This window comes from Phascolarctos cinereus, unplaced genomic scaffold (genome assembly GCF_003287225.1).
Source record: "Phascolarctos cinereus isolate Bilbo 61053 unplaced genomic scaffold, phaCin_HiC Scaffold_3;HRSCAF=262, whole genome shotgun sequence".
NCBI classification, from domain to species: domain Eukaryota; kingdom Metazoa; phylum Chordata; class Mammalia; order Diprotodontia; family Phascolarctidae; genus Phascolarctos; species Phascolarctos cinereus.
In genome coordinates, this window is record NW_027555736.1 from 104,529,877 (window position 1) to 104,551,911 (window position 22,035).

A 22,035-nucleotide genomic window follows, 5' to 3' on the forward strand; every position below is an offset into this window, starting at 1 on the left:
TAAAGTTAAATCCTGACACATACTGACTGTGTGACCATGGACAAGTCACTTAACCTTTTAGTGTTCTAAGCAATTTTCTGAGATTATAAATTGCAGAGTAAGTGATGCTATGTATTGGCAAAGGGGGTTTCCTCACGCAGAATCCCCTTATATCTATTAAGTCAAAGGTCCAGACCAAGAAAACAAACTAACAGAACAGTTACAGGCATTGTACTGGGTGCTGTAGATACAAAACAAAAATTAAGTCTTTCCTGCTCTCAAGGAGCTTAACAAACTCTTCCCTCACTTCTATTATAGGTAATCATTAATTTCCTTCAGAGCCTAGCTCAAAATGTGCATCTGAATAAGACTTTTCTTGGTCTCTCTGGCTGCTCAGCCTGCTGCCACCCCTCCCTGAAATTATCTGCTATGTGTTTGGGGTATGCTTTGGATTTACCTACATACGTGAGAGTTTTTGCATGTTGTTTGCCCTGACAGAGTAGAACCTCTTGGTTTCCTCTTCTCTCCCAGCTCTTTTCAGAGTACATGGTACATAGAAGACCCTTACAAAACTATTGATTGAGTGTTTAATTGATCAATGGATGGAGGGAGGTTGTGACAAGTTAGCTGGGTTTACAGAAGAGGAAGTATTTCAATAACTAGAGATGGAAAAGAGTCCTTTCTAGGTAGGGGAGTTGGTACAAGCAAAGATCCAGAAGTGGGATATGACAAATAGTAACTGACAAGCAGTGAGACGTCCAGATGTACCTGAAGGAGAATAATGTGAGACAAGGCTGGAAAGGCAGGTAAGAGCCACATTGTGAACAGCCTTTAATGCCAGGATAACGATTATGTACTTTACTTAGTAGTCAACATGGAGTTGCAGAAGGCTTCTGAACTGGAGAGTGATGAGATCAGCAGAGTGTATTACTTTGGCAGTGGTGGCAAGAACAGCAATGAGTAGAGACTCCTGGCAGGAAAACCATCCAGGAAGCTATTACAATTTTTTGTGTCAGAGGCAATAAGGGCCCGTGCAAAAGTGGTGACAGCGAAAGTGGAAAGGAGGGACTGGCTTAGGGATGTTACACTGATAGAAGCACCAGGAATCTGTTGGCTAATTAGATATCAGGCTGAAAGGAGCGAGCAGAGAGCCTATGTAATTGGGATGATGGTGGTGCCAGCAATAGAAAGAGCAGAATCAGGAGATAGGATTGGTTGTAGGCAAAATGAATGAGCTCATTTTTAAAAATCTAAATTAGAGCTAGACTATTCACAGTCTTCACAACTTGAAGCTACCTTAGAAACAAATAAGTCCAGCATCCTTATTTTGCAATGAAGGAAATAATAATATCCTTGAAGTCACAGGATAGTGATTTTGGATAAGTCATTTAATCTCTGGGAAGGGATGGACTTGATAGCCTGCCTGACCTCTAAGTCTCATTTCAGCTAGAATGGGGACAGGTAGATGGCTCAGTGGATAGACCCCGGGACCTTGAGTCAGGAAGACATGAGGTCAACTCCATCCTCACAGAACAGTGTCATTCTAGCTCTAAACCTTTGAACTGAATGTAGTACCTTCTATGGGCATCTGTGGGGCACGGTGGCTAGAGTACTGGGCCTAGAGTCAGGAAGACTCATCTTTGTGAGTTCAAATCCAGCTTACGACATTTTCTAGTTGTGTGACACTGAGTTCATTTAACTCTGCTTGCCTCAGTTTCCAAATGAACTGGAGAAAGAAATGACTATTTGCCAAGAAAACCCCAAATGGGGTCATAGCGAGATGGACATGACTGTAATGACTCAACTACTCCCTATACACTGATCCTTCTACTCATTTATCAGTGCTAATAAATGTCAATGGTCAGATTTCTCTCCTGACTTAAGCTTTGTCCCATGCTATCTACTATGTTGCACCGTTTTTTAGAAAGGTGAGGCCAGAGAAGAGCTTACTTGATGGTATCACAATGCCTGGCCAGAATGACAGACCAGAAATGATGTTGGTGTGTGTTGAGTTATTATCACCTCGATACCATCTTTTCTGTGACTTTCAACAGGGATTTCTGAGATTGTTCATGACAGTGACATAATCTTTCTTTTGAACAATTTCAAGAAGTAAGAAGTTTGTAATCTTTTCTGTAGTTTCTACCTGTTCTCAACAACTGAACTATCTCAGCAAAAGTTAGCAGTTTAAGAGAGTTAAGAGCTACTATATCTGATATTCTAGAATTTATCTCAAACATGTTGTTATTCAGTCATTTTTCAGTCTTGTGTGACTCTTTGTGACCCCTTCTTCAGCTCATTTGACAGATGAGGAAACTGAAGCAAACAGGGTAAAGTGAATTGCCCAGGGCCACACAGCTAGGAAGTCTCAGAAGCTGGATTTGAACTCACAAAGATGAGTCTTCCTGACTCTAGGCCCAGTGCTGTATCCACTGTGCCATCTAGCTGCCCATCTCAAACAAAGACATCTAGAAAAATGATGCTCATAAATCACAACTACTAACTGTAGAAACCTATGGCTATCATTTGGGATCTTAATTATTTGCCTTAAGTTCAGCAAAGTTAAGTGACTTGTCCAGAGTAACTCAGCTAGCATATGTTAAGATTGAACCCAGGCCTTCCTAACTACAGCTTCACCTTGACTATACAATGTCACCTCTCTTCTCTCAGGTCCTTTATAAAACAAGAAGTTAAACAGTTAGTCTTTGAGGTAACTGGTACAATGGATAAAGTACTGAGCCTGGAATCAGGAAGACTCGAGTTCAAATCCAGCCTCAGACACTATCAGAGTAACCCTAGACAAGTCACTTAACCTGTCTGCTTCAGTATCCTGAACCATAAAATGGGGATCATGATAGCACTTCGTGCCAGGATTGTTGTGAGCATCAAAAATAAGTTCATATTTGTAAAACACGTAATGTAATGCCTGACACATAGCAGGAACTTAACCTCTGTCTGCTTCTTTTCCCCAACTGTGAAATGGGGATCATAAAAGCACTTACCTCCCAGGGTTATTGTGAAAATCAAATATGATCCTATTTGTAAAACATTTAGCATAGTTTCTAGCACATAATGGAAGCTTAATAATGTTTTTCCTTCCCCTTTCCTTAAGATAAAAACTATGGTTTGCCAACTAGATCTGCGTCCTACTGGCATCAAGGGTTCAGAGTTGTATATAAAAATTAATAGAAAAAAAATTGGCAGGCAACTTGACTACCACCCTAAACACTAATACCCACGAATTGACCCCCCATCCCCGCAGTGACTCCTAGCATATGATGATTCATCTCAGCCACCAGTTTGCTTTATCCAGAGGCCATGTTTTCTACCCCTGACCCAACCCCCTGATTCTGGCTTAAATGGTCACCCTGGTGCCTAAATTTCCTTCATAAGTTCTCTGAGCTGCTACAAGCTGGATAATAACCAGCTCATCCTCTCCTCCCCAGAGGAAAGAACAGGCCAGAGAGGCTCAAACCACAGAACGATCAGTGTAAATCAGGTCAGGGGTGCAAAACACTTAAACAAATAAATCATGCCTAACTCCCCAAAAGCTTCCCCCGACTCAGAGGACATATCAGTTTTCATGCAGCTGTGCTAGGGCTCTTTTATTAGTTCTATCTCTTGTCCTCAGGACCCTCTTGAAGGCCCTCTTCAATCTGCTCTACTAGAAACTACTGAAAGCTGGGAGTCAGGATACATGGATTCCTTTCTACAAATTGGGGCTTGCTTTGAGCAAGTTTTTTTTTTTTAATATTCTTTCATTCCACCATAATGAACCTAGAGACAGATGGGCTAGAAGAATTTTGTAAAATAGATTTAGAGGGTTCTTGGTTACCTTGTTAAATTTAATATTCATGTTTTACAAACAAATTCTACATAACAGAAATCCGCAGTTTTATAATCTCTTTTTTTCTTTGCATATCACAATGCTTATGTTTGTTGAGGAAAAATTGGTAATAAAAATAACCAAACAAACAAAAACTAGAATTATCCCCAGAGCTACTGTGCCATGCTCAGCATATCTAGTGATTAGTTTGCTCAAATTTATCTCTAATTAAGTTGGACAAACATTTTTATTCCTATTCTCCCAGTCTTAAAGACTTGCCTTGAACACAGTGTTGTTGTATAATTTGCCCAGAGTCATACAGCTAAGCAGTGTCAGAGGCAGAATTTGAACCCAGGAATTCTACCTTTTACAAAAAGCCTTTCCCAGTTTACCGTAATGCTACTGCTTTTATTTTATTGTTATCTGTTATTTACCCTGTGTGTGTGTATATATATATATAATGTACCCTGTACATAGTTGTTAGCATGTTATCTCTTCCTTTATACTGTTAAGTTCTTTGTAAACAGCAACTATTTCTTGACTTTCTTTGAATGCCCAGCCCTTATCAAGTGCTAATTAAATGCTTATTGACTTCCTGACTTCATATATAGAAATATAACCACTATACCATTTTGCCTTTCAAAGGTTGTTCATATATACTTAGTGATACCATAATAATAACTGACCTAAACATCTTCTAGCTCAGAGATTTTTTTAACTTTTTCTATGTCATGGATCCCACTGGTAGTTCAGGGAAGCCTATGGACCCTTTTATCATAATAATGTTCTTAAATGTATACAATTTAAAATATATGGGATTGCAAAGGAAACATTTTATTGAACTATAATTATAAGAATATTTTTAAAGGTTCATGAGTACTTCTGTTCTAGCTGTTTGGAACTGGTTAGGAGTCCATAATAAATTGCCTATTCACCACTTTTCTTCAGCTAGAACAATAGGTCTGAAGACTCCAAAATGAGTTAGTAGGTGACAAGGTCAAGGGCATAATTTTCTGTTTTAAACATTATGGTATTTCCTCAATTCAAAACTGATTTATCCCTTGAAAAAGGATCAGATCTGAAAACACATAATGAAAAACACATGGTGTTATCACCAAGCCTCAGGAGGAGAAATTTAACAAACCTGAGGACTCTAGCATGGGATCTTAGCAGGACTGAACTAATGGTTACACCATAAAGATAGTCTTTATGTAGGTTTTTCTGTTGGATCTTGCAGGCTCTTCTTGTAGAGCAAAGAACAAAACAACTCAATGTGGCCTTTGACCTTCTTTGTGGGCAAGGAGTAGAAGTACCCCCTACTTTGTGGGCAAAGGAACAACTCTCTCTCTCATTCTCAAGCACGCTCTCTCTCTCTCTCTCTCTCTCTCTCTCTCTCTCTCTCTCTCTCTCTCTCTCTCTCTCTCTCTCTCTCTCTCTGTCTCCCTCTCTGTTTCTCTCTGTCCTCCCTTCTTTTCTTTTTCCTCTCCTCTCACTTTCCATCTCTTCCCCCCTCCCCTCTCCCTTTCTTCCTCTTCTCTCTTCCATTCCTCCTGAAAGTGTTTCTTAAGTAGGGTTTCAGCTTCCCAACCATTAAATTTTTCCATTGCTAAAAAAAGATCCGGAAGTGAAAAGAGCACTGACCTTTAATAGGTTTGTTGTGCATCACACTCTTTAACAATTCTTGGTGGAGAAAACAGACAGTATTTGCAACAGGGACCTCTTGTGACCTTCTCTGCCAGCCTGTTTGCACGCTAATCTAAGCAAACACAAGCTTCATGCAATTTTGATGACACAATGAATATAGGCTTGTGGTTGAATAAAAAAGTTTGGATTTTTTTCCTTAAGATTTTGTGTCATTACTTTTGTCTATTTCTCATTTATTCAGGGGTCAAAAACCCTGCTTAAACAGATCAGGCTGGAGCTTCTGTCATTGGAAGCAGTTTCTTCTCAACTACTTCTTCCTCAAAATTGGTATTTACTTCAACCTTTCCTCCATCCAGCCAAAGATCTGACTGCACAAAGACAACTGATTCCAAAACAGCAACTATTCCCATCACTTCTTGTCTGTTAAGTAATAATCAGTCTCATTACAGGGAAGCAAAGGTGGGAGGACTCTTAGAGGCCATCTAGTCTGACCAGTTCCCCAGTAGAGCAGGTCCTTCTGCAACATCCTCAACAAATGATCAGCTTAGACCCCAAGTGATGGGCAATCAAAGTAGCCTGTATGGCTTTTGTATAGCTCTGAGAGTTAGAAAGATTATCCTCTATCAAGATTAAATCTGCATCTCTCTGAGCCATTACTCCTCATTTGGACCTCTAGAACCAATGTCTGGGACCCTTTTTCTATGTGACAAATTTTGAAACCATTGAAGAAAGCTATCATGTCCTGCCAAATTTTCTCTTCTCCAGGCGTTACATTCCCAGTTCCTCAAATCAAACCTCAGATGGCAATTTGGATTCTTTTGAGATCACCTAGCTTTTCATGATTCACCACTATAAAGCATTAACAGGCTGATAGCAATGCTAAGAATGAGTTATTCAGTATTTCAGTAAGAAGCTTGGGATCAGTAGAAAGTCTTCACATTTTTCCAAATATGATCCAAACTAGTTTCTTTTTCTTATTCAATTGTGGGCCCAGGTTCATATCTATCTATAAGAGCTAACAAAGTATATGGACTGAAGGAAAGCCTCAATGGATAGACTCAAAGGAATAACTCCAACTGAATGTCATAGTCTAGGTCACATGCATCTTTTACTTTGTTTTTCTTGCAAAGATGATTAAGCCTATGTCTTTTAAGTGACTGTAGATCTCACTGAAGATATTTTGGGTGGCCTATATCCCAAAGAACTAAAAGAAACAGGGAAAGGATCTATATGTACAAAAACATTTATAACAGCTCTTTTCTTAGTAGCCAAAAAATAGAAACTAAGGGGATGCCCTCCTATTGGGGGATGGATAAATAAATTATAGTGTATGAATACAATAAAATATTATTGTCCCATAGGAAATGATGAAATGGACAATTTCAGAGGAAACTGAGATCTTTATGAATGAGTGCAGAGTGAAGGGAATAAAACTAGGAAAATGACTTATACAGTGAAAATGGCATTATAGAGAAAAACAACTTTCAAAAACTTTCAAAATCTGACCAACACAACGCTAAACCACAAGTCCAAAAGAATGAAAGTGAAATGTGCCTCTCACTTCCTAACAGAGAGGTGATGAATTTGAAATGTTCTAGGAGACATACATTTTCTGACATGGCTAATGTGGGAATTTGTTAAACAGGAACATGTATAGGACATATCCTTTGGTAGTGACTCTTTTCAGGGTTGTTTGTCTTCTGTGATAGATGATACTGTTATTGTTGTTCAATCATGTCTGACTCTTTGTGACCTCAACTAGGGTTTTCTTGGCAAAGATACTGAAATGGTTTGCCATTTCTTGCTCCAGTTCATTTTACACACAAGAAACTGAAGCAAACAGGGTTAAGTGACTTGCCCAGGGTCACACAACTAGTAAGGATCTGAGGCCAGATTGGAACTCACAAAGCTGAGTTTTCAGGACTTCGGGCCTGACACTATCCACTGAGCCACCTAGCTACTAGGACGTGGACAGCATCTCTATCTGCAGTGAAAATGCATTTTCCCTGATTGAAACATTGCTTGATAATGATACTCAGCAGATCATTAAATGAAACTATCTCCATGTTTATATCTGCTGTAGTATCTTCTATAATAACATATATGCATGAGAATCCTTGTTTGAGGAGAGACTTTAAGACTAAATGTTCTATTGAGTCATTTTTTTCCTCTATACTTTCTCAATTATATGACTACAAAGAGATTATCTACTATAAAAATAATTTGAAAAAGTTGCCTTTTCCCTTTTCGTATTTTCCAAAAATCATAGTTTTAGAGGAGAAAGAGATTTCAAAGGTCATCTAGTCCAAACTCCTAACTTTGTAGATAAGAAAAGTGAGGCTCCAAAAGCTTAAGTGATTCCAGCAAGGAGACACATATAGTAAGCTGAACCCAGCTTCTCTGACTATAAATCCCTCCCCTGACCAATGTCCTTGATTTTCACTAAAGATATTCTCAAAGATATCCTCAGACTATTTTTATAAAGATTTTATAGAGTTGATAAATTAAGCATATTTATCAATAGATCAATAGTTACTGATATCTTCTTGGTCATTTTTTTTTGGTCTGTATTTTTAGGCAATTGGGGTTAAGTGACTTGCCCAGGGTCACACAGCTAATAAGTGTCTAGTGTTTGGTCTGATGCCAGATTTGAACTCAGGTCCTCCTGACTTCAGGTCCAGTGCTCTATGCATTGCGCCACCTAGCTTCCCCTCTTCTTGGTCATTTTTTAAAGTAACTGGCCTCTTCCTTTTTTTTTTTTTTAATTTTTGGAAAATTGAATTCTATGTGCCTTTAAAATTGCATTATCTCTGGTATGAATTTCTTTTCTATGAATTTGTTTCAGTCCCCAGGACTCAACCAGTCTTCACAACTTGTTAATCATAAGTGCCTTTGTAACTTAAGTCTTCACATAGTATATCTAAGGAATATTCCAGTTGTTTGAACAATTCAGAAAGAAAGAGGGTTGTCTTGAGGTGGTCAAGTCTAAATGCCATTGTTATGATATTATTACTGATGAGAACAGATTCTTATATATTCAGTGGAAGATGTTTCTTTCCATGTCTTTATTGACTTCTTTCCAGTTTCATCTATTGATGTACCTGGCATAAAGTAGCTTAAATAAGTTTCAGAAAAAGTCCTCTGTAGGTTCGTTTCCCCATAAAATGCTTTTGTTGTTGTAGGCTCTTTGCTTCCAAAGAGGACTGATGTCATCACTGGTGATATCTTGACTTGCATGTGAATTGGAGAAGTGAAGCAGAGTTGCACAATCCTCTGCCTCACTTTCCCTTCCCGAGTCACTGAAGTGCAATGGCAAGACAAAAGTTAAGATGACTGGTCATGGCCCAGGATGCAGTGGATTACCTTGGCATCTGCAATGTCTAACCAGGCTCTGTGCATTCCACAGTGCCTTCTTCAGCCACCTTCATAGCCATTAGAACAAATTGTTCTCATTTGTCCATTCCACCAAGGAAAGTCTTCACATGTTTGGGAGTAGACGTCCCCCTGTTGGTTACCCTCAACCTGGTTTAGCCTGTCTACCAAGACAGTTCACTGTGGTATGGCCACTGTACCTGCTACAGCTTCTTGAAGCCAAAGATAAGAGTTGGGTGAAGGTGGACACAAAAGGTGGATGACCAGCCCTGAAAAAGGCTCAATAAGCCCGCACATCAGAGCTGCTAGCTCTCCCTGAACACTCCATGCACCCCCATAATACCCCCACCACCAAATGCTTTTAATTCTTTTATGAAGTTATACTGTTTATCATCTTCCACCAATTCAATGATGCTTATCCTCTAAATCAGTGTTTCCCAGTACTAATGTATATTTCTACTTAACAAGCAAATTAAAAATTGGTTGAATGAAGATATTTTGGTGGACTTTCTGCTTCACTGTGGTGAATTTTCTCACTCTAAAATATGTTCTTAGAAATCAAAATCATTTTTGTTATTTCACATTTTTCAAAGTCAACAGTTTACATTAACACCTTAAGTAATACCACTATATTTACATACAGTCTCTTGTTATCTCTTTCCTTCCTTCTAATTAGAATTTCTTCCAATCAAATTCAAACTCACTTGACTTTGATTCCTAACAAAATTCTAGAATGTGTTATAAAAAGGATGGTTAATAAACATCTAAAACAAGGAAATGGTTATATCAAAGAATGAGGATTTAATAAAAAAAAAAAAGTCATGCCTGAATAACATTGTTTATTTTCAAAGGGTTTCTAAATTTATAAGCAGAATGTTATAGACAGAGTTTACTTAGATTTTATCAAAGCATTCAACGAAGTATTCCATGTTATACTACTTGAAAACATAGAGATATGTGGACTAGAAAACAGTATGATTAGATGGATTCTAGGTTGTGTATCTGGGTGAAGTAGAGTCTGCATTTAAGACCATACAAGTTCAAATCTAACTGTGTGATCCTGGAGCAAGCCACTTCAACCTCTGTCTGCCTCAGTTTCCTTGGCTGTAAAATGGGATAATAGCTCTTACCTCCCAAGGTTATTACGAAGATCACATTATACAACATATGTAAAACACCTAGCACGGTGCCTGGAATATAGTAGATGCTTAATAAATGCTTGTTTTCCTCTTCCTCCTCCCTTCTGAACTGGTCCAAAAAACTGGACCCAAAGAATATTCATTAGTGATTGCACATCAATAGTGACATTCTCCAGTGGAGTCCCAACGGGAACAAAGTTTGGCTTTAAGCTTTTTAATATTTTTTATTAATGAAACAAACAGAAACATTGGCACAATTATGCAGATCTGCAGCTGATAGAAGCCAGAAAGGATAACTAAAACCCTGGATTATAGGATTCCAAAATATATGGACAGGCTAGAAGACTTTGCTGAATCAGAAAAGCACAAAGATGAAATGTGTGCTTAAGGCATATGCTTGGATTCAAAAGTCAACTTCTTAAATACAAAATTAGGAAGGCTAAACACGATTAAACAGTAGCCATATACTATGGCTAGTACAGTGAAAACAGACCTAGTCTTAGTGGACTTGAAGGTCAACAATGTGATATGGAAGGCATGAGAGCTGATGCAACAAGCACCATAGTATCTATGTCTAAGGAGGTGCTGGTCTCGTTGTATTCTACCTGTGTCAAAGAACATGTGAAGGTAACATTTTAGAAAGGACACTGATGGACTTGAAACAACTGTTGTTGTTCAGTCATGTCTGACTCTTCGTGACCCATGGACCATAGCATGCCAGGCCCTTCTACACTCCACTATCTCCTGAAGTCTATCTAAGCTCACGATCACTGCTTCCCATGACACTTCCTATCCATCTCATTTTCTGTCATCTCTTTCTTTTATTGCCTTTAATCTCTCCCAACATGTATAATCATAGTGTTCCACCTTTCTGTGGTTGAAACCAAAACTGTTCTCCACAGCCAACACTGACTCTTGCTGATTCATACAGAGTCACTGATGTTCACTGCTGGTTGGGTAGAAGTCACCAAAATTTAAACTCCTAGGCTGCATTGCCAGGCTAGTCTCTGCTCAGTGCTGCTCTCTACTTGTCCTCTCTGGCTACACGTTCTCTGTATGTTTTCTTCAGTCCTCTGCTGATATATTCTGTCTTCAGTAGTTTATAGTGAGCTTCCTCTTGGGTATTTTAGTTCATAGTCCTATCAGCAATCTTAGCCCTTTGTGATTCCAATATATGCATCATATCTATCTTTTTAAACTTCTTTCCTTCTCCTTTGTTGCCCTTCTCTGTCTTCAGCCTCCTATCTCACTTGAGGTTAGAAAATGCCTTCCTGGGGATCTCACCCTGGAAACAAAAATGAGAGGGATTGGGTAGAGTTAGCAATTTTTATCCTGTTTCTCTGCCATAAGGAAGTTTCTGCCCCCTATATGCTGGCACTCATTGTACCCATCACAATGGACTATAATCTACCGTTCCATGAAATCATGTTTTTTGTTGCCTTTGAATAGAAAATGAAACTCTCTTCCATTTCCCTTATTTTCCATCTCTGTGGAATGTGAGCTTGCCTGTGAGTCATACTTTCATTTAGAGGTGACATTTTTGTGTCTTCTCATTTCATTTATTACAAAAATATTGATATGCATATGATTCAGTTCCTCTAGTAGCATATCCACATGTTGGTCTTTAAATAAACAATTTTATTTAAAACAACAACAAAGCAGTTAACCTAGTTGTCCAACAACTGTGGAGGAATAGCTAAACAAATTACAGTATAGAAATGGAATAGAATAATTTTAGACACTAAGAAATAATGAATATTAAGAAAAGAGAAATGAAAATGTATACATACATATATATGTGTGTGTGTATATATATATATGATGTGAAGTGGAATAAAGAAAACAGAACTAGGAAAATATATAGGTTGATGACAGCTGTGTAGTGATAATAACAGCAATAGATCTCTGTTGTATTCAGAATAAATAAGATGAAAAAAGAATAAAAAAAAGAGAAAAATGTGGTGGCTACCACTACATATATACACACATACATATACAATATATACATTACTATGAGTCAATATATATATATCTGGGAGTGGGTTAATAATTGGAATATAATGGAAGATATGAGCAGATATACATAAAAATTCATTAATTAATGTTTATATACAGCCTTAAAAGTATTAACATACAAACTAACATTGATACATTAATCACTATTTTGGTGTCTAGATATTTCACTACACTGTCTTCTAGAATACATCTCTCCAGTTTCCCCCAAGACAGCGTAAAATACTTTGTCAAGCGCCTTACTGAAATCTAGGATACTAGACTGGGATTTAAAGAGACCAGAGTTCAAATCCAGACTCAGACACTAGTTTTATGAAATGAAATAAGGTTAATATGGAGGCACATCTTAATTGGTTTCCCACTTCTGATTTCATAGGCAAGGTAAGTGACAATTAGTAAAGCTGCATAAGAGTACCTAACTCACAGGGTTGTTATGATGATCAGAAGAGATAATATCTGAACCATGCTTTGGAAACCTCAAAGTGCTATATAGGTACTAACAATTAAGGGAGACAGAAGTTTCCAGACTGACTTCCAGGCAGAAAAGGGCATGTCTAGAGCAGACACAACCCATTACAAGAGAGACTAGGCCCAGAAAACCAGAGTGGTTTTCTGAATCACCATAAGGAGTATCTTCTCAGTCTATCTGGCTGAGAAAGAAAGAACTGTATTTTTTTTAAAGTATTATAGAATTTAAGTTTCCCTGATCCAGGGATATACAAGCTGCTGAGAAAAGGGATGTCTGCTCACCTTATCTGAATTATCTCCAGGCAAATCTGCACATGCCTACAGGCAATAACTCACTCCCCAAGGCAGTGTCAAGCTCAGATGATAAAAGCTGAAATGACTGTGATGCTAGTCAGGACTGTCAGAAGGAAGGCCCAGTGCAGTGAGAGATGAGGACAGGCAGCCGGGCTGCGTTTCCACCATGCAGTGACCACAGTCCTTTTTCTTAAGATTCTCTCCCCTAGATTCCCTTCTTCAGTATTTGTTTATAGGGAAACACTGGTTTCTTTTTAACAAGCCTGTGAATACCAAATGACGAGATTTCCACAAGAAACCATGTTTAATCAGAGAGTTTGGAAAATATTTTTGGTAGATATTTGCCTTGTTGGACCACCATTTAGACTAAGCTGACTAATCTGGTTCTTTTGTCCCCAACACATAATACTAAAAAAGTAAATTAGAAGCTCATGGGTAAAAAGAAAACACATTCAAGGACAATTAAACCGTTACCCTAATAGTAATAACACCCATTCATTCATTCATTATCTTCAGAAAACAAATGAAATATAACAAGCACAAAGAAGACAATTGAATAAAACCAGGCACCAGAGTAACACATCCAAAGAGAAAGAAACTAAATCTAGTTTGAGGGACCTGCATTGTCTGTTATACTGAGGGGTACTGGACAATATTGATGATAGTCTTCTCCAAGGTGGGGAACCTGTGGCCCTCTATGTCCTCAAGTGCAGCCCTTTGACTGAATCCTTAAGGGCCCAGGTTCTCCACCTCTGGTCTTCTCACTCCATGCCAAAAGTGCTTCCTTCCCCTCTTGCCTTTTCTCTTCTTGAGACATCAGATCATATCTACCCACTGAAACATAAACAAATAAATTTCAACGTCTCTCCGTCCATACAGAATAATCTGGTCTTCTAAGTCTGACATTCAGAACCTTCCATATCCTGAAACCAGTCTCCTCAAAAATTACTAACATTCTCAGCACCTAAAGTCAAAGGCCTTTTTCTCAATGGTCATTCTGCTTGATGCCATCACTCTCTCTCATCCCCCAAGAGACAATTTATCGCCAAATACTGTTGATTTCCCTCCCCAGTTGTTGGTGCCATCATTTATCAAAAGACTTTGTATCTTATAAGTGCCAGTTTTCTTTTCCCAGTGCGATGAAAACTCCTGGAGGTTGGATTTCATTGTTGACTTTATATCCCCAGCCAAGCATAGTGCCTTACACAAAGTAGGTGTTTAATTAATGTTGATTGAAATGAATTGAGTTGTGTGTACAACTAGACGTATCTAATTGAGATTCTTCTCAGTGCTGCATTATTTATTACAAGGTCCATATTCCCATTTCCCAGGCTATACTCCTAGGCTAATGGCTAATTTGGATACACTCCCACTGTTCACAGGATAGACATATCTTCTTTTGAAATTGCTCTGCATCTATTCTGTTGGGTAGAGACAAAGCAGTTTCCTTCCACTTATCTTGATCCCCAGTAAAAGCTGTTTTCAGCTGCTGAAAAGCTAGCATGTTGGCTGGTAATCTTTCTTGCCTTTCATGGGAACACCAGAGCAGAGTAAAATGTTACAGTTTGAAGCTTCCATGGATATCACTATTTGAACCATTTGTACTTCTTAAACTGTGAAGTTTCCATTTTGACTATGTGTTAACTTGGTAAAAACAACAATTAGCCCAGACTCTGGAGGTCAGGGTTGGAATTCTAGTAAAATGTGATAAAAATATATTAGTGATCTATCTAAAAAGTTATTGTGAAAGATAAATAAGATTGTATAGGTGATATCACTTGGAAGACCTAGTTTTGCCAGTGTATGCCTTTGGGAAGTCATATAACATCTCTGGGTCTCATTTAGGAACACTTAAACTAAACTCAACCTGGTAAGTGGTAACAATGGATAGAGCACCAGGCCTGGAGTCAGGAAGACCCGAGTGACACTTACAAGCCATAGGACCCTAGGCAAGTTGCTTAACTCTGTTTGCCTCAGTTTCTTCATATGTAAAATGAGCTGGAGAAACAAATGGCAAATCAATCCAGTATCTTTGCCAAGCAAAGAATTAGATACAACTAAAAACCACCGAACAACATCAACAACAAAACTAAACTTAAGAGTTAACCTTCTTAAACTAGTATCCTTTAGTTAGGAAGAACACTGATAAGTTGAATGCCTAATTAAGGCAACCAGAAAGGTAAAGGCATGTGAGCCCATGCCATATGAGGACCAGTTGGAGAAACTAGAGTTTAGTCTGGAGATGAAGACTGGGTGGAGGGAATGGGTAAGGGGGATTGTGTGATGGGATGATAGCTCTCGTCAAGTATTTCCAAGGCTGTTTTGTGAAAGAAGAAACAGATTCCTCTTTGGCCCCAGAGGACAGAGTTAGCAGCATTGAGTGTATGTTATAAAGGCAAATGTAGGTTTGAAAACCAGGAAAAGCTTCATGATAAGTGTAATTCTCAAAAAGTGGAGTTTATTATCTCATGACATATGGGTTCTACATACTGGTGTGCCGGCAAATGTTTAACAACTGACTCTCTAAGGAAGAGACATACATGATCACACTTTTAGGTTTAATCTTTAGTATTACCATTTTCTTTATCACTTCCTTAAGTCCAGACAATCAAAAAACCAACAAATCCATCCCCAATTTGATATATTTGCCAGTTTCTGAAATGTAAGTGCTCGTTGAAAATTTAACAACTGGGACTTGCCATCCCCAATGAGCAGGTTCTAGGACATCCCGGATTCTTCTCCCCTGGAAGTCTTCAGGTGGAAACTGGGTGACCACCGGTCCTGTCAATGGCAGACATGATTCCTTTTCAGCCATGGATTAAACTACAGTGTCTAAGTACCTTCCATCTGTGAAATGCCATGGCTCTGAAATTGCTTCCTTATCTGGGACATCTCAGAAGCAGAATCACAATGTTTCATAGTAGAAAGAATCTCACAACCCATAGAGTCCAACCCATCCCTGAAAAAAAAAATCCCCTCAGTAACATGCAACAGGCAATCCAGCCTCTGCTTGAAGAACTTCAGTGATGGGAAATCTACTCTTTCTTGTGGAATCATCTTCCATTTTTGAATTGCTCTAATTGTTAGAATATTTTTCCTGATATGGAGCTTAAATTTGCCCCTTGGCAATATCTACCTACTTCTCCCAAATCTGCCATTTGGGGCTGAACAAAACAAATCTAATACCTCTTCCCCATGATGTTCTTTCATTATATCCTTTCAAATGAGGGGGTCAAATGAGGTAGATGACACGTTGATCCTCTAATTCACTTCAGAATTTAAGCATCTATTATATACAGAACACTGTGCAAGTACTAGAGGAAGCCTCAGAGAAAAATGGTAAGATATAGCCCCTACCCTTCTTGATTTTACATTTTAGATGGGGACATGGAGGTGGGAAATGTGTGTGTGTGTGTGTGTGTGTGTGTGTGTGTGTGTGTGTGTGTGTAACACAGATATTTAACTATGTAACACACATTTTAAAATAACTGGATTGCTTGATGAATGACTAAATAAATAATGCAAAAGCATGGAAAATGACATCATGAAGAAGCCTTTCTTGTTGAGTCCAGTCCTAAGCCCTCTCTTTTTCTTTGAAGTCTTTAGAACTTTAAATTCATAAAACACAGTTTATGCCCTTGATAACATGCTATCTTGTGTTGTTTTATATATTTAAGCCTTGTCTATCCCAACTAGACTTTGAGTTCCTTGGGAATTTAAAATGGCATTCCATTTCTTCTTCTCTTGTCCCCCCAAAGTGCCTAGCATGGGGACTGGAGAACTGTGGATTTATAGCTGTATCATTCTCTTAATTAGAAGCTCTATAAGCAGAGGACCATCTGTCTCAGGAGTAATCACAATCCTTACTATCATTAAAGGAAAAGAAAAACACCTTTGGGACTAGTAGAATCTGAGTTAGATCAATTTCTCCAATGTCTTAATCCATTTAGAAAAAAGAGTTTACACCCTTAAAGGAGGGGACAAAAGCCAGGCCTGTCAGGATTATTTCCCAAGAAAGGCAGAACACCTTGGTAAAACATGCTGGGGCAAGGACTTATCATTCAAAGACTGTGAAAATGCTTGGATTTATTTAGTAAAGTAAGTCAGGCTATTCTAAGTCTGCTCAAAGTGGAGGAAGGACCCTGTTGTAAACTTGAGAACATAAGCAGTTGTCTCTGATAGGGGAAAAATTAATCCTCTTTCTCATTGTATATCCATATGCAAGTTCTTTACCAAAGAGTTAGTATTTGCATGAGGATGAAAAGATACAAAGTAATAAAGAGTAGAATGAGAGCAATGAAAGGGAGAAAAAAGTCCAATTGGTTCTGCCCACTTTATTCAAAGAAACCATAATCTTGGGAAAGACCTAAGGAAGGTCTTAGAAGTCATTTCTAATTATGGCTCTTCGGCTAACTAGTTGTGTGGCCCTAGACAAGTCTCTTTATTCCCTAGAATCTCAAATGCCTCATCTGAAAAAAAAAATGGAATAACCAATACTTTCATAAGTATAGTACAATGAAAAGTCTCTGGAGTCCTTGGGTTCAAATCCTACTACTCCCTATATGATGTTGAGCAAATCATTTAACCTTCCTAGGCCTCAGTTTCCTCATATGTAAAATGAGAGCAATTCTCAGTTCTTTTCCAGCTCTATATCTATGATCTTATAGTCTCGAAGGGTTATTATGAGGATCAAATGAGACCATATGCGTGACAGCTACACAAAGCTATTTAAGCACAAGTTATTATCGTTAGCAATCAAGTGGGAATGGTGATACATTCCCTGTCTTCATGGGCATATGTCATGAGGGGGAAGGAAAATAGCAGAATAAATGTGAACATGCTTCAGAAAAAATTAAAAGCTCTCTGACTAAAAAGTGTTATTGTAAGTCCTAGGGTGCCTCATGCTGTTAATGCCGTAGGTAGGTGCTTAAGTCACCTGAGAGGTGAAATTACTATTTCTGGTTCCTCCTCTTTTTCTAGAATGTCTCTGCTGGGTCTGGGACATTAGAAAAAACAGCTGAAAAATAATGCAAGTTCCCCCACGACCCTCCCCCCCAAAAAACAAAAGGGTTCTAAGAATAGGACATCTCTAAACCAGTTTCAGTGCTTCCATAAGTATAACCAGTTTCCCTTGGGTGTGTTGCCTACATCTTCTCCAGTCCAGGGCATTTCATTTTGATGTGTGACAGAGAAGCAGGCATATTTCCCAAATTAGATACAGGCTTGAAAAACAATCTGTTTGTTTTTTTATGGAGCGCTCAGGAAAACTGGGGCGGCTCCTCACCAGTAGCTGGAAGATATTGTATGGTTTGGTTGGCATGTGAAAATGGGTAACTAGGTTACCTGATTATAGATCACAGAGCCTGAGGCTGCTCTTCATTCATTTGAGGAATAGTCACTGAGCACCTACTATGTGCAAGGTTTTAGGCTAACCCCTGAGGAAGATACTGAGAAGCACACTGGGAGCTTACAATCTAATAGAGAACAGAAATAATCACAATACAAAGGAGAAAGTCATTAGCATCCCAAAAGAATTTAAGTTCCACTTAAGAATCTACACTAAGCAAGATTTTGTTTATTTATTTTTATTATATTTTAAAGACTGAGTCTCTCTCAACTAAATTGGAAGCACAGGGACTACTCACACACCAGGTTTCACTCTGACAGGCACAGTAACTTTGACTTGTTTCTAACCTGGACCCAGTTGTCACCTCTTTGGGCCACCTGGTAGTGACCCACACTTAAGGACTTACCAGGAGGCCTCAGCCTCCTAATAGCTCGGATTACATTATTAGAGATGTGCACCACTCTGGCAACAACTGTATTTAGTGTTCAGAGAGATGGAATTTATATTGATAATTCTTTCTCCACACTAAAAGCTCTGTTAGGTTTTGTTGAGTAAGGACCTAGCGCTATAATAGTTCAGGGGAGAGAAAAATCAGTACTAGATGAGGAATCCAAGAAGGTATTATGGAAGAGGTAGTATCTAAGTTTTGTCCTGCTTTTTGTAAGATAGGTAAGATTTCAGCAGGTGAAGGAAAAGGAGGTGTAGGGAACCAAATTATACTTGGGGTGGGGGTGGAGGTAACAATAAAAACATGATCTGAAAATGGTAAGTAGTAGTCCATCTTGGCTGAAATAGAGGGTACGTGTAGGGAAGATACAGTTGAAAAAATAGGTTAGAATCCAAGTGTGGAGAGCTTTCAACGTCATTTCATTTCTTTTTTTTTTAATTGTAGAGGTGGTAGGAAATTGTTGAAGGTTTTTGAGCAAGAAAGTGATGCAATCAGAGTTGCCACAGGAAAATTCGTCTGGCACAAATACAGGAGGATTGGCAGATAGGTGGGAGAGAGTCCTGAGTCAAGGAGACAAGAGGCTATGGTCTTAGATCATAATCAGTGAGCTGATTCCTAAAATCTAAAGCTTTCATTTGTTTTGACACAACCAAATTGAATCCAGAGTTTCCCTAGATAAAACCAAATGGAAAATCCAGGTAAATTTCTGAATACTTCTATTGGGACATTGGCTAAACAGTTGTTTCCACAATTTTCTATGTCATCAGAGGAAAGTCAAACATATATCTGAATTACATAGATAATTGCTCCTATTTTCTATTTGCTTGATAATAAAGACCTGACTTTTTAAAATTCTGAAGGCCATAATACAGTAATATCTCATTGTTTTCATTTCTGCCCAAGTGTCAATTTTTAGGGAAAAAACATAATTATTCAAGTGCTTGGCTCTTCAAGGAACTCTGGCCCACTTCTAAGAATCTGCAGAGAGAACTATCAATAGGAGAAAAACTCTTCTGCGGCAAGAGACCTTACTTTTTTTTTTTAAGAATTATTTAAGCATTGCCATTATTATTGTTTGTACCACTGTCATGGCTTTTCTACTTTGAAAGCTTAAAGAAATTACAGAGTGGTGGGTTTCAGGGAGTTGACATGCCCTCTATAAAATCTCCATGAGGTGTCTCATTTGCAAAGTATGAAACCATTGAAAAAAGTTCAGGCTTAATTTTTGTTTCATTAGATTGTGAAGAGACCAACATGAATTAATTAGTGTTAACTACCACACGCTTCACTAATATTCTGCCAACACAAAGATTTCCTTCCAAGTCAAGATGAGAGACATCTTCAGGATGATGAGGGAGAACTATAAGTGGGCTGGTAAAATTGTTATTACAATTATTGCATGAAAGAGTTTTTAATTGGGAGGGGATTCTAAATTTTGGGGGGTAATAACCTACATTAGGATCTTGGGTGAGACATAATTTAGGTTTAATGGCATGATTATATGCTAAATGGATCCAAATGAATTTAAAGCAAATTTATTCTCATTATTTATACAGACCACAACACCTGAAAATGAGCAATTGGGACTTTTGAAGGGTAAACCAATAACAAACAACCTCCCTGGATTAAAATGCTATTTCAGGAGAAGAAATCTCTGAGGATAAAGCTCATGGGACTCTTCTGCACAATAACAAGATCTCTGCCTTCTTCATAGATGTTAAGCCATTCACACAACCCACAAGCTTAGGTTATTTGGATTCTTCAGACCATGAACCAAAGAATAATGGTTGAGTGAATCTAGTGTAGGCAGGATAGTTCAATGCATTTTGGGTAAATTTTTAGCTATACCTTCACACCATTGACTGTAATAACCCTTGGTAAAATGTTTATGAACAAACAGAAAAGCAAAGTCTGAAGCAAATCCCCAGCTTGGAATGTTGTCCTGCTGTTAAACTAGAAGATTCCTGTAGACAGGACTAATCACCTATCTAAACTTCATATTTCTCCCAATGTCTTGCTCAGTGCTCTGAATACAGGCGGTACTTAATTGATAACTTTTTACTGCTGAAATGAATTGTATTAAATTGAATCAATGGTTGCCATATGAAAACAAACTCCTTTTCTTCTGTGTTTCTCTTTTATTACATTTATTCTATTCTGCCCTGTGCTATAGATATTTGTTTACATATTAACTCCCCTATTGAGTATAGAGAACCTTCTTCTTTGTCTTCCTTCCCATCAGCATCTAGCATCGCTAAGAATTTTTGAATAAATTAGGGAATAAATAAATGAATTAAGGTCGGCTGCTGGTGCTGCTGGGCCAGGCTCGTGCCCCGGCGAGACGGTCGTTCTCCAGTGGCGCCCGCTCGGGCTGCTTGTGGAGGTCGCTGACCTACTTCGTCGCGCTCCCCTGTGGTGGGGGTCAGCATGCTGAACGCTTACCTGAAGTCGCGGGACCATCACGAACGGCCCGAATTCGTCCCCTACCCCCATCTCCGCATCCGAACCAAGCCCTTCCCATGGGGAGATGGAAACCATACTCTATTTCATAACCATCACGTCAATCCTCTCCCAAGCAGGTATGAGGAAGAATAAAGAAAACTTGGACCATACTAATCAAGCACTGGGGGACCACAGTAGCAGCTGGACCATCCTTTTCTTTCTATGTGGAACAGAAAATTACATGGGACCTTAAGTTCACTTGCATCACAATAGTGACATATATGCTGACTTTTTATCATTTTGCTTGTGATTGGGATGGCTTAAATAACTCTTACCCTAAAAATAAACAACAAATAAATAAATAAACAAATAAACAAGTAAATAAAAGAATGAATAAGTAAATAAATAAATTAATTAAGCTTCATAATCACAATTAATTAATATTTGAGGCAATACTGAATGCACTGAGAAAAGGTATAATGAGAAGATCACTGAATTGGGAATCAGAAGACCGGGGTTCTTTTTCACTCCTAGCCCTATCACTAACCAGCTGTATGGCCTTGGCCAGCTCACTTATATTCTCTGGAACTCAGTTTCCAACTTTATAAAGTGACGAAGTTTATACTAGATGATCCCAAAGATTCCCTTCAGTGCTAACGTTCTTTGATTACAAAATGATATGCATAATTTTACAAAAAGTCAATTACTTCATCTTGACTACATCAAGAATCTGTGCTTTCAGAGGTGTGGCTGGTCCCTCCACCAATATAGATTGCAATCATTCTACATTTTATGCTAAGTGGTGCAGTGTATAAAGTGATGGACATGGCTTCAGGAAGAGCTGATATCAAACCTAGCTACTAGCTATGTGACCCTGGGCAAGTTACTTAACTTTGTCTTGGTTTTCTCAATAGTAAAATAAGAGTAATAATAACACCTGTCTCTCAGGATTGTTGTGAGGATCAAATGAAATAATATTTGCAAAGTGCTTAGCATAGTGCCTGGCACACAATGCTTTCTTCCTTAATAAAGAAAAAAGTCTTCAAGTATCAGTGTGACAAAA

General features: G+C 38.4%; 1 pseudogene; it reads left to right on the plus strand.

Moving 5' to 3' along the window:
- The first annotated feature begins 853 nt into the window (after nucleotides 1-853).
- Nucleotides 854-21,295, plus strand: LOC144456394 (cytochrome c oxidase subunit 6A1, mitochondrial pseudogene; annotated as a pseudogene).
- The last annotated feature ends 740 nt before the right edge of the window (nucleotides 21,296-22,035 follow it).